The sequence below is a fragment of the Rhynchophorus ferrugineus genome, unplaced genomic scaffold (genome assembly GCF_030347505.1).
Source record: "Rhynchophorus ferrugineus isolate W39M unplaced genomic scaffold, kcgeb_rfMv2 rfM4, whole genome shotgun sequence".
Lineage (NCBI taxonomy): Eukaryota > Metazoa > Arthropoda > Insecta > Coleoptera > Curculionidae > Rhynchophorus > Rhynchophorus ferrugineus.
In genome coordinates, this window is record NW_027472583.1 from 32804156 (window position 1) to 32818007 (window position 13852).

The 13852-nt window shown below is 31.7% G+C and overlaps 1 protein-coding gene across 4 annotated transcripts in view; it reads left to right on the top strand.

Annotated features, from left to right (window-relative positions):
• The first annotated feature begins 5587 nt into the window (after window positions 1–5587).
• Window positions 5588–13852, top strand: part of LOC143195289 (aminopeptidase N) — a 111120-nt gene continuing 102855 nt past the window's right edge. For 2 of the 4 annotated variants that reach the window (XM_076402301.1, XM_076402305.1), the window contains exon 1: window positions 5712–5881. The gene's annotated coding sequence lies outside the window, so the exon portion shown is untranslated. Of the gene's footprint in view, window positions 5882–13852 lie in introns of all 4 variants that reach the window. The other 2 variants (XM_076402303.1, XM_076402302.1) reach the window with 2 other exon arrangements.

The window sequence follows — 13852 nt, forward strand, 5'->3', positions numbered from 1 at the left end:
ACCAGATCCTTTACGCCCTTTAGTTTCTGGGATTGGAAATGATTCTAAACACTTCTTGGCCACCATTCAGAAATATAACAGCTGTTTCCAGATTACATCATTTGGTACTACACCTATCATACAGGATAATTTCATGTCCACTTTCCCACAGTTGACACAAAATTGCATGCAGTAGTTAACAAACACATGATACATGGACCTTGCGGAGTTTTCATTTACAATTTACCCTGTATGGTTGACGGCAAGTGTTCCAAGCGATAACCTGATTGTTCGAAACCATAACGGGAAATGATGGATACCCATTGTATCGTTGGTGATCAGTTGGGGACAATGGGCGATCGGTAGTTGTGAAGGTAAGAGGACAAAATGTTGATGTAGCCAATCGTTGGATCGTGGCATACTCGCCAATATTATCCAAAGCTTTTGAGACTCACCTCAATATGGAATATTGTAACTTTGTGAAATCGATAACGTACATATATAAATATGTTAACAAAGGTAGCGATCTGACCGTCTTTGCTGTAACCAATACAAATAACGCAATCATTTAGCCCATTTGCAATCAGCGTAGTCCATTTGGCAGTCTAAATGGACTACGCTGATACATTCAGAATTTTCTCCCGGGACAGTTGGTTTCCTTCAAATCAGTCGACACCGTTATGAACCAGGACGATGTAGTCAACTATCCCACAGAGTTTTTAAATTCACTGGTATTGCCTGGATGACCACCTCACAATTTGAAGTTAAAAGTAGGATCAGTTGTCATTATTCTGCGTAAAATTAATCAACCTTGACTGTGCAATGCAACAAGAAAAAGATGATGAATAACGTCATTGAGGCAACAATCATAAAGGGAAAATACAAAGGAGAGGATGTCTTGATCCCGCGTATACCCATTTCCAACAAATTTACCATTCAATTTTAAACGTTTACAATTTCCAGTAGGCCTGGCCTTTGCGATGATCATAAATAAATCTCAAGGCCAGTCGTTGGAAGTTTGCGGAATCAACTTGGAGTTTTCCTGTTTCGCGCATGGACAATTATAAGTCGTATGTTCGCGCGTCAGAAAACCGTCATCTTTGTTTATTTGCGCATCACAAAACAAAACAAAAAATATAGTTCATCAGAAAGCTTTAAATTGATTCACAAACTGTATCATAACTGTGTGTGTCTGTAAATATCTAATTGAAACCTTATAAATAACCAGTATTTCAGGAAAACTCTGTTTTTTAAGTATGAAACATGATGTGTAATTAATCAAAAATAATAATAAAAATTCATTCATACCGAGCATTTTTTTATTAATTACGAATTATTAGGTCTTTTATTTATCGACTGAGGCAGTACGAAGTCTGCCGGGTCAGCTGGTATATAAATATATTCTCTAAAGAATTTAAAATGTGCGGATATTTTTAACAAACCTTTAAAATTAAACATTATTTTGAAGGTTTGTTAAAAATAATTAAAATGTTTTTTATAATGTTTGAGAAATATCTTTTTTTTTAAATATCGATATACCGACATATCGGTCAAAAGAATATCGCCCGTAAATATGGATATTTTTTCGGCATCCCTACCTTGTGCCACACACATGACAATGTTTAATTAAAGGATCATAATATAAACGCACGAACATCCTATGCGTTTTGATTAACTTATATTACAGAGTAGATAGAGATAATTTATAGCCTATAATGTCGCTATAATGTTGATTTGAATGGCAATGCCATAATGCTAATACTCGTGAAGGCATTTAACCAAATAAAGAATAATATAAGTGTAATATAAAATATAAGGGAAAACATAATCGGGTCTCTGGAGAAAAGTTTCGCCACGTCTAGATAATATCTAGATGGGTTTATAATCGCAGATTCAAGTGATTCAATCAGTTTAAATATCTGTTATGGGCACCTGTAAAGAAAACATTTTGCTGTGAAGACATTTGATTACTTCTTTGATAAAATTTGCTAGCCAGGTGCGGCACGTGACAGCCTTGACGTCATGAACATGAACTTGTTAACATGACAAAATTTAGGAATAATATAAATAAAAAAAGCAGGAAAACTTACACACAATATAATAAAGCAATCTTGATGGAATTGCTAAATGTGACATAAAATATTACTTTGTCTCTATAAACATTATTTCATTTGTTAGCTGTCTTGTATACGGAGTTAGCCATAATAGATTTTTGTTCATACCTTTGTCGAAAGTACGTACTTGGGTCCCCTCTATAACGGTGGGAGGAAAGCATTTTTTATGCGTATTTATACTCGTAACTAGGGACTATTTATTCTGTCGCTACAACAAATTGTTTACCGCTGTCATTTACGTTGCTACCTCTAACCTTAAAAATAATCATCAATGTTGTTTTGTCGTCACTCGATTCAATAATTCAGAAAAAATGAACAATACGTTATCATTTAATGAATTGACGGACGAGCAAGATGTTATACGAAATTTTGATGCAGAAGCGCGATTGATAATAAATACTGATACGTTGCAGAAGAATTCTATTGATATTGAGGGCAGGCATCAAAAACATGCTCATCAAAATTTAAAGTTAAATTAATAACGTACTTTCGACCGGCTGTGAAAAAAAATCGTTTACACCACATGGGCCAAAAGTTGAAATATCGGTCCTGATCGTCATGATTCTCGAGGTGAAGCCGAAAATTCAACTTTTGGCCCTTGTGTTGTAATATGCTATTAAACAAAAACTTCTCTTAACTTTTTTTTTATAATTATTGAAGCATGTACAAACACGTTCTTCGGTTAATTACCAATGCTACATAACCAAGAAAGAATTGCAGGATGACCTCAGAATCAAAAACAGGAAATAATGTTACTAAATAACAGCAATGAGGAAGCAATGGACTACGCGTAAGAAATTATAAGATTTAAGCCAGTCAAATCACACGAACTTGTATATATAAGAAATTAATTTTTAAATTAAAATTGTACTAAACATATCTAATTGTAATTTATTGGATTGTTTGAATAGCTTATTTAATTAATTGTTGGTTGGAATTAATTGATTGGTGAATATCTGTTACTAAGTTACTTTCTGTATGTTCTGTCTGTTTCTAGTTTTGAAGTCAATTTTATGTGTACATAACATAGATAAGTCTCCTTTTCGGTTCAGCATTCTTCTATGTTTTTGTAATATCACTCATCATGCATTCACCATCAGTTAATTTAAAAATTCTTTTCTGCAATCCACATTGAGATTGTATCTTGTAGATACAAGAGTTACTATTACTATAGATAATGTTTTAAAAAACAAGATGACACATTGCTCTACAACTTATATATTCATGACTTCGACAAGATAGTACATTGCATCCAGTATTGTATACTGCAGATCAAGTAACCATACTGTAATGTATTAGACGAAGCATTAATTTAAATTCTTAAAGAACTTTCAGGCAGTGTAGCAGTTGGTGAATTAACTTTTAAACGTATACATGCGATGGGCTAATTAATTAAAAATGCGATTTCGGACGTGTCCAATATCAAGTTGTCATCTCTTTCCAGACAAATATAAGGAACTGACAATGAAAAGTCGATGTTCTACAACAATTCCAAGCGTAAATGGTCTTGCTAAAAATATGGAAAGATCGGCAATATGCAGTGTATATTGACCACCATGTTAAAAAGAACTAAAGATCATTCCAAAAATTAAATACAATACATATTTCGAACACTGGACAAGATGCTCGTCTTACTATTTTGTGACTGCAATATTATATATTATATATTAACTAGAGGAAACAATTATTTGTGATTTATTTGATGTTGTTGCTGTACCAGTTCATTCCCACTGCTACGACAGCAAAACAACGGAAAAAAATCCATAAATTCAGTAAGCCTGGAAAAGTCATCAGAGTTGGCGATGAAAAAAATTAAGATTTTTATCGAGTCACAATTTACTGGACCATCAAATGATGTAGAGTAGGAAACAGTTTAGACAAGGATGCAGTTTAATCCAATTCAGATAAAACTGCTTATTAATATATGTTGATAATTAACGTGTAATAATCAATAATGTTCAGAAATATTAGACTAAAAATATATTTTTTTAACTGTCAATATATTGTTTTTTGAGTTTTTGTTATTTTTTTTCATCTATATACTTGAACGTCTAAGATCCACCATCAGTGTGTCGAAGAACACTATTGTCAAAAAGTTATAGCTTATTTATTTAAATGATAAGCTGAATCATACAGCCTGAATAATTTATTATGTGAAAAATTAATTCTGTTGCCGCTCTGTCTCATCATATAAATGTATTTATATATGCATACGATTATTTTAAAACGTTAGTCATATTGAGATCATATTGGTATGAAAATGGTATCAGTTTTCATTGATACTTGCTAAAAACGATTCTAATAAACAAACTGTTTATATTACTCATTCATAACATCATAATTCATACTGTGAAGGCATTTCAAGTACCATCTTAACCTTGCATAAATTGTAGTATGACATTTTATGCTAAAATATTAAATGTATTATTGGTATCAAAGTGACGATGTACAGTCTACCAGATATACATCATTTTGAAGTTCACAATTAAAAAAAAAGTTAACACTACCAACAATACATTTAGACTTTCAAAATGGTTATTTTAAATTACAAAACCATATAATAACTATTCTTTTCATTTTATTAAATATTGCTTTTACAGTTTTTGTGTTTATTTAAAGTAATATTGAGTTTAAAAAAGATTTAATATCTTAAAAAACGCATATATTTGCCGATAAACAATAAACTAAAAGCCGGATTGGTTGGCGCAGTAGTAAAGGCGACAGGACGGTTCACATACTGTTGCGATAGTCGCGGGTTCGAATCCTGCTTGGGCATGGTCGTAAGTTTATGTTAGTGTTTGTTTAATATTTGTGATTGTCCTAGGCAAGAGTGTAAAATCCGACAAGGAAAATGATCCCAGTCACGCCAGTAACCAGGCTGGGTAAGACCGGATGTCTTCTGGGATGTTTTCTAAGTTGGTCACTCGCCAGGCAGTAGGCTTAATGCCGAGGATCGTGGTTCGGAGACCATGTTAAACAGTAGGTCCAGTCCAGATGAACCCTCGTTGGTAAAAAGGAGGCTTTAAAATATAAATAAGCTAAAATTTAAACAAAAATTTACAAATAAATATTATTTAATCTATATAAGATCAAATAATTACAAAATATTGAATATTATTTTGTTCATGTCACTGTTATTCGAAATAGATACATTTCATTTTTTAATTATTCGATTTTTCAAAATATAATCATTATTTATTTATTTTATTTATGCTCGTATTAGTATATAAAATTGTATTATTACTTATGATGTATTATTTTATCACGGTTTTCTGAAATATCTATATTTGATTATTTTTGTATAATTATAACAGTTTTAAATGCACGAATAAAACTATAGAAATAGATTCTTTCAGTTGCTTTTATCTTATTCAAAAATCGAGACACTTATCAACGATTTAATAATATATATTCGTTCTATTTCCCCCAAAAGCCAGAACAGTTGGTAGGGATAAACAAAATGTATACAAGTTGATGACTAATAATCGTTCTCTCTCTTGCTCGTGTCGATGAACAAAGATCTACTAAAGTTGTACAATGATCGCAAACTAAAAAGATAATGGGGACTTAATTAGTGTTACGTATGGTATTGAAAATTCAAATAGAACGATATTGTTTAGTTTTTTCGTGGATTTTGTAAACGCTACCTCGTGTGCACGTGCTGAAATACCCTAATTGATTTTTTCGAAATTGTTTATGTACACATGTCGATACAGTTTAGTTGTATTTTTCATCATTACCAACGATTTTTTCAGGAATAGGCGCATGTTTTCTTAATTGCTATCAAGGTATTACATCAGGGCTCCTTAATAAAATAGTAACAGTATTATTTTGATACTTGAATTATAGAAGACTGTTTTCTTTTTAATATTATAAGAACTGTAAGTGTTGCAGTAGTTTTTTATTATTCACAAAATAGTTTTTTTCTTATTTTGGCATTTTGTGAGACTACCTATAATTTAATAGAAAATATAATTCGTAAACCAAATATAATCATATATTTCTTAAAATGGTCACTTTAAACTGAAAAAAATATGTTCTTAGTTCTTATGTAGAAATTTACTGCACGTACCAGGAATGCATAATCTTGTGACTGCTGTCAATGCCAGAACTGGTGGTTCCTACTAACCATTGGTGTGCTCTAGCTATTTCCTTCACAAAACTACTTAAAATGTAAAAAACTCTCAGTCCTCCACCAGCAATACACCGGACATTTTATGTCAAATTGATAGTTCTAACCTCCAATTATTTTTAATAATTTTTTTCAATATTCTATAATTCGTAAATTCAATTAAATGTCTATAATTCGTGATATATTAATGCAAAATATATAACAATATAATTCATATATATTTACTAACTGCTTATTGTTAATAACTTTATATACATTTATTAAATCTTCAAAAGGATTGATTGTTTGCCACCAGCAATACACATGTTTGACAGTTATGTCATAATTGAAAGCTCTTAATCCAAATTACTGATCGGAATATATAACTAATTGATTTAAACATGAACTATTTCAACTTGAAATTACTTGAAATGATTTGATATAGTGTCTATATCCTGTTGACAAGATATGCCATTTAAGAGAAAGTAGCAAATGCTAATAAATCTTGAACATGACAGAACCTTTACGCTGACAGTATTTACTGAATATATCAATAGATTTTTCATTTTAAATACTGTTTAATATTGTAAAAGCTGTAAGATATTACAATATTAAATTTGTTTCACTTAAATTATTATTTCTTAAATTATTAAAAATTATCTGATTATGTTTATATTTCTACTGAAAAAAGTGCAATATTGATTTATTTGCAACCAACAATGCATCTTTTTGACAGAATGTGTCAAATTTGAATAATTTTAAATACTTTATAATGTTAGAATCTTTGTGTTTATATTTTACAATTTTTTTCAGATTTATGTCAGGATTTATATATGATGCTATTAAATATTGCTATTGCTATATGCTATTGTTATTAACAATACATACATTTAACGATTGGTCATGTCAGTATTAACAATTCTGCTAAATACTACTTTGTTAAAAATTGTAATCTGATTTTGAAATTGATTTAAATTATTTTGCGTTTATTAATTAAGGTGCGTTTGTAATTTAATCTTTATTGCATTGGATCCTGAGTAAATATACTACTTTTTTGATGATGTTAACATTCACCTAATATATTTTTAGCTCAAATTCAGTTATAATTAACTCTCATAGCGTCAATGACTTAGTAACCATATTGGACTATTTGTTAAATACCATTAAGTAATATTGGTTGACCACATTATTTATATTTTTTAATCTATTACCCATTACATCGTAATACTTATTTATAGCAATAAATATAAATCACAGTTAAGAAAAATGTTGAATAATGTTTAGTATTTTCTACTAATAATTAATTTAGTTGTACCATTTAACAAGATAATGATTAGTACGACCTTGTTATTATAACAACTACATACTTTTCAACAATACTTCCTTAATAATCCGTTTAAATATATATTTTAAAAAATTATAATCAAATTTAATTAATATTTATTAAGATCTAGATCTATTGTATGGTATAATTTCCCTATTAAATAACATCTAATTGGAAATTAAAGGTAATTTATTGAGATTTCGAAAATATCCATTAAATGCCATTTTTTAGCGGTTTGGCTTCGAGGTCCGCCCACCTAGTTACGTGGGAACATAAAACTGGTATAACCTTTTACCGCATATTGTTGTATGCAAAGTGTACACAGTGATTCTAGCATGTTCGTTATATAGTTTATCATGTGGGTAAATAATTTTCAAGGATACTTGACGTGTACTTTAACATGATCATCAAAATTAAACAGCAAATGGCATACGTTTCGATATATTGATTCGGATAATATAACTTAAATATAAATGGATTTAATAAAAAAACTTTAATTACATTTTTAAAGACAATATTTTTTTTTAAAATAGTATATAATAAAAAATCCTAGGCTTGTTAAAAAATATCCATATGTCTTTAAAATCGATAAATCGATTCTTTTTTTATTCGAAATAGTACACTTCCGAGGTGGACCCATTGGAACTAAATTAGTTCATTGGGGGGAAAGGGGGGTGGGGATCGAGGGTAAACTTTAAATTTCAAAGGAATTTACAATGTTTTCACATATTTTTTTATCTAAAACTAGCTGACCCGACAGACTTCGTCCTGTCAAAAAGATTTGTAATGTGGCAGTTTTTGTGCCTACGTACCTACGTACCATCACCCTGGTGATAGGGCGTTGTGAATAAAAAATAATTAAATAAAACATATATAAGGATTGAAAAGTAAGTAATCGCTTTATTGTTAATCATGTGAATCATAATTATTATTATTATTATCATTATATTACTTTGTGGTATACGATGTTTTTTGTTTGATTACCTGGCGCATAGATAAACAAATCTGATGGTTTTCCAACACGGGAACAGGCAACATACAATTGACCATGTGAGAAACATGGGTTTTCTAGATTAATACCACAAACACTTAATGATTGCCCCTGGGACTTGTTTATAGTCATAGCAAAAGCAAGCCGTCAACATGTCTATAGGAAATTTGCCATTACCAATGTCAATGAGTTGTTTAGAGAATATGTTTCCAGATTGGTCATTTTGCAACTCGACACGCATATTCTTGCTTAAATGAAGTACTTTAACATGTTTCCACAAATTGGAGGACTTTAGACATGCATTGAGTTCATCAGCTGGCGTTGATCGTGGAATCACTGGCAATGTTTGACGAAAATCTCCTGCTAATAAAATCATTGCACCACCAAATCGGTTATTATTGCTACGTAGATCTTTTAAGGTTCTGTCTAAAGCCTCCAAAGATTTTTTATGTGCCATCGTGCATTCATCCCAAACAATCAATTTACATTGCTGCAAAACCTTTGCCATTGCAGAGTTCTTCGAAACGTTGCAGGTTGGAGTTTCATTGCTTTGCATATTTAATGGCAATTTTAGTGCTGAATGGGCTGTTCGACCACCTTCAAGCAAAGTTGCTGCGATTCCCGACGAAGCGAGTGCAAGTGCAATTTTATTTTGTGAGCGAATTGTTGCTAATATTAATGAAATAAAAAAAGTTTTTCCTGTACCACCAGGTGCATCTAAGAAATAAATCCCTCCAGTTTCATCATTTGTTACTTTCATAAGAGTTTCAAATACATACTTCTGTTGTTCATTTAACAGTGGAAGATTTGTTTGAATTTATTCTTTCAAAGCGTTGAGATCATACAGTCTTTCTCGATGCAACTCTTGGTTAAAAGCGTCATGCATTGGACGATTGGGCGCGGTCAGGCCTAATTGAATTAATAGTTTGTTTGACATTATCAAGCACATGTCCTCAATTGAAATCAATGCTTCATTGTAAATTTCTTCACTGATTTGTATATTTGGATTTCCCATTCTATTCCGTATTTGATACAAAATATCATCACACATATAATCTTTGTACTTCATCCACAAATCAATTGGGTTTGATGGGAAGCATGTAGATATGATTATAGAAAACAATGTTCGTATTTGATGAGTGTGTGATGATATTACAGCATCATTGAGAGTTTGATCCCAATGAGCGTCATTTTCAAGCAATTGCAAACGTTGACAGGCTTCTCTGTAGGATCCACACAATTCACCATCAACAGTTCGTAACTGTTGGAATGATGTTGGGCCACGTACATTGACTAATAGCAGTCGTAAATAAAAACATTCATCATTGCTTGGATGTACTGAATAAATCCGGCCAATCGCATCGGTGGAATATACATCTGTATATCCTGGAACTGGTTTTCCTTGTTTCCGTCGTATAAATCTCCTTGAGGATTGATTCCAGGTATAATATTTTGGCATTTCAGAATATAGCAATGTTTGTGCGAAATCATCGTTTTGGCATGTCTCAAAAAAACTGGTTAATGTAGTAGATGGTGGCTGAGCAGCTCTTTGTACTGCGTTCTGTGCTGTAAAATACACTCTTTGTCCATTTTCTAAATGCACAGCTAAGTGAACAACAGAAGGGTGTCTCTCATGAATAGGAAAAGAAAATATTCGCCAAACTGCTTCATTACTACTGACATAGCGGCCCATTTGGTATTGGGTAACTTCATCATTAGAATTCTCTGCACCAATTCCAATCACAGCCATATCACTCCCTTTGGTTACATATTTGCAAATGTATTTAATCGATTTCACTGAATGGCAAGATTCAACGTTGATGTGTGCTTTGAATGTCTTTGATAAAATGGGTGAATATGGAACAATCCAACGATTATCTATTTCAATATCTTGTTAATTTAATTTGACAATTGTTGATTTTCCATTGTCTGCTGTCGATCTGCGACGATACAATGGATAACCGTCATTACCAGTAATTGTTTATCCATCATACACGGTGAATTTTGATTAAGAGTTCCACAGGGACCATGTATCATGTTTTTGATAACTACCTCATGCAATCCAGGATCTACTTGTACATTAGGGATTTCAGCTGATATCACTGCATCAACTTCATTTGGCCTTATCTTTTCAACCAACCAAATCAAAATGTGTGCATGTGGCAATCCTCGTTTCTGCCACTCCACAGAATACATCCAGCAGCGTGTCTCACCAAACACATTATGTTTTACGATGAAATTCATTAAAGATTTCAACTTTTGTCTAAAGACTCTGGCTGTAATATCATGACGATCAATGGATGATTTCCCAGGTAATAACTCCTGCTTAATTTCTATCCATTGCGGATTGCATGTAAATGTGATGAACAAATCTGCTGTACCATAATGACGAACATACGACATGGCATCTTGAGCATATTCGTGCATATGCCGAGGGCTTCCGATGTATGTTGCTGGAAGAATAGTCATCCGACCGACATTCTGTGCATTTCCATCAGTATTAATCGCATCTCGAAGGTGAATATACTCTTCAGATCGGAGTTTGGTTTGATTCAACCTGATGAATGTTAATCTCTCCGTTTCAATTTTAACATACATGTCATCAACATATTTGTGATATAATCGCCGACATTTCAATATGTGATTATCTGCATTTTCCCGAATCATTAGGCGGTATGAATAATAGTTCATTGAACTGACTTTTTTGTTGGTTTCAGAACCTGTAAACAGATTTTGTTTTAATAACATTCAAATATAAAATTAAAATACATAATATAGTGACTGAGATATTATCGCCATAGCTAAACTAATATTTTAGTTACCTGTAATGGGATTTATCATTTTATTGATAAATCGTAGCCATCTTCACCTTGCCAAAATATAATGGGATATTGCAGTGCATCATATGAGCGGTGTGTTTCCTTTATAGGTTGTAATTGAAAATTCCGACGATGTAAAACAATATCACGGGATTCCAAGTTTTCTCAAACTACAACGATAGCAACTTCATCAATAGTTGGTGCATTAAAACGTCTTGTATGTTGACCTGCAGGTGTTTTATCAGCTCTGATTACAATTTTGTGATTATCGGATGGCATCAGATCCAGGGCAGTTTTAAACAATATAATCAATTGATTGTGTTGATGAAATAAAGTTTGTAATTGTTCTACAATAGACCTTTTTACTAAATTGTTATGTGCACAACGCAGATCAATTTCTTGTGGTGAATTGCCCATAAAATAAATTTGCAGGAATTTGTTGTCGCTATCTGACACTGGTAACAGTGAACCTGCTCTGTGATATATTTGCCCTTGTATCTGTAAATAAAAAAAATATTATGGTGTGGTATAAATTAATGGATTGTCAATGATCAAACTTAAATAATATTTGATCATAAAAAGTATATATTTAGTTTTAACTAATATCTATCAAATATAAAATATAATAAAAGTGTCACTGAAACTGAATCACCATATAATATGATGACTAAGTGATATATTTCGTAATGATTAAGAAATTGAAGATTAGTAACACATCTTAACTTTGGTGACAGAAAATTTTGTTCGCTAAAATAATTATGAGTAACTGCTATAATACATACCTTGAAAGTTGGCATAAAATTTTCCCGAACTGCATTTGTTGCCCCAAATGAAGTCATTTGAAAGCAATTGTTATATTGTTGAATATGTGTCAAAAAGTGTATAGAATCTGTTCCTATTCCTGAAACCAATGAGTACAATGGTTCTGGTGGTGGATCCAATTGTATCAATTTCACTTTACCATTTGCGCAACACAATCCATTGGCTTCGTTTTTGTATTTTAATGCCTTACAGTGTGAGCAAACCAAGTTCATAGAACCAATAACAACACATTGGTAGTTACTGTAGTCAATTGACACATCGTAACTGAAAGCAGCTGGATTCAAACTTGCGCGATTATTAGTTGAATGTCGCGCTCGCGCTTCACGCGTTTGTGATATCCGAATTCTTTCACGTTCATTTCCGTCGTCACGTTCTTGTGCAGTACGATTAGATCGGTAATTAGTTTGGTTTATAGCATTTCTGGTTCTTCTACCTAAATTGCTTCGTCTTATAGGAGGCATATCAAATATAAATTATTTTTTCACTAATCACGAACTAAACAAACACTAACTAACTAAACACTCTGCACAAAACACGATATACGAATTTGTTTCGTGTATCACTTGACAATTCATCTGTCATCTGTCAAAAGTCATCTGTAACAGACAACTTTTTTTTTTAAATTTGATATGACTTGAACTCAAATCCTTTTAAGCCGTACGAATTGTTTTATTTATTTAAAATTTGAATTAAATTTTAAACAAATAAAAAATTTTAAATAAATAAAACAATTCGTACGGATTAAAAGGATTTGAGTTCAAGTCATATCAAATTTAAAAAAAAAAGTTGTCTGTTACAGATGACTTTTGACAGATGACAGATGAATTGTCAACTGATACACGAAACAAATTCAAACAAAAAGGGCTATTTTTAGGATTTTTCCAGCAATAATTCTAATTTTTCTTGCCGTAAAAACCATCCCTGAACTTCAACGAACATTTTAAAAAAAGATTTGGCCAAATTGGCCCAGGCGTTGTTGAGTTATGCGCTTAGGAACATATTTTGCGATTCATTTTTATATCTAAAATAATCAGATATTGATATATAATGTTATTGTTGAACGCGCGGAGATGGATTGATTGGAATATTTGCCAAATGACCTAGAGTAGCTAGCGGACCCCAGGGCCTGAAACTTTCCTTATTTTATAATTGCTTAATGGAATATCACAAAAACAGAAAAATAAAATATTTTTAACAAAAAAATTGAATCAAGCTGGGCAAGACCGGATATCTTCTGGGTTGATTTCTAAAGTTGGTCACTCACCAGTCGGTAAGCTTAATGCTGAGGACCGTGGTTCAGAGCCCACGTTAAACTTTAGGCCCAGTCCAGTTAAACCCATGGTTGGTAAAAAAATTCACCAAAATAAAAAATACTTTATTATTTTTCTAATTGCAACGATATTGTTTTCTGATTACAATTAAATTATTTATTGTTTTAGGTGTTTACATAATTTTGATATTGTAGAAAAGTCGAGATATATCCTCATTTTTTATAAAAAAATATATATTTCTGGCATCAATGGCATTCTGATTCTTATCGATCTGAAATAAAGCAATAAATTCGACTATTTCAAAAGAATCTGTAGAGAAACATACGTGATATAATTCGGTTCAATCTACTTGCTTTATATTAAAATCAAAGCGGTTATTATATTTCTACTTACTTATTATACTTCATGTATTATTGATATT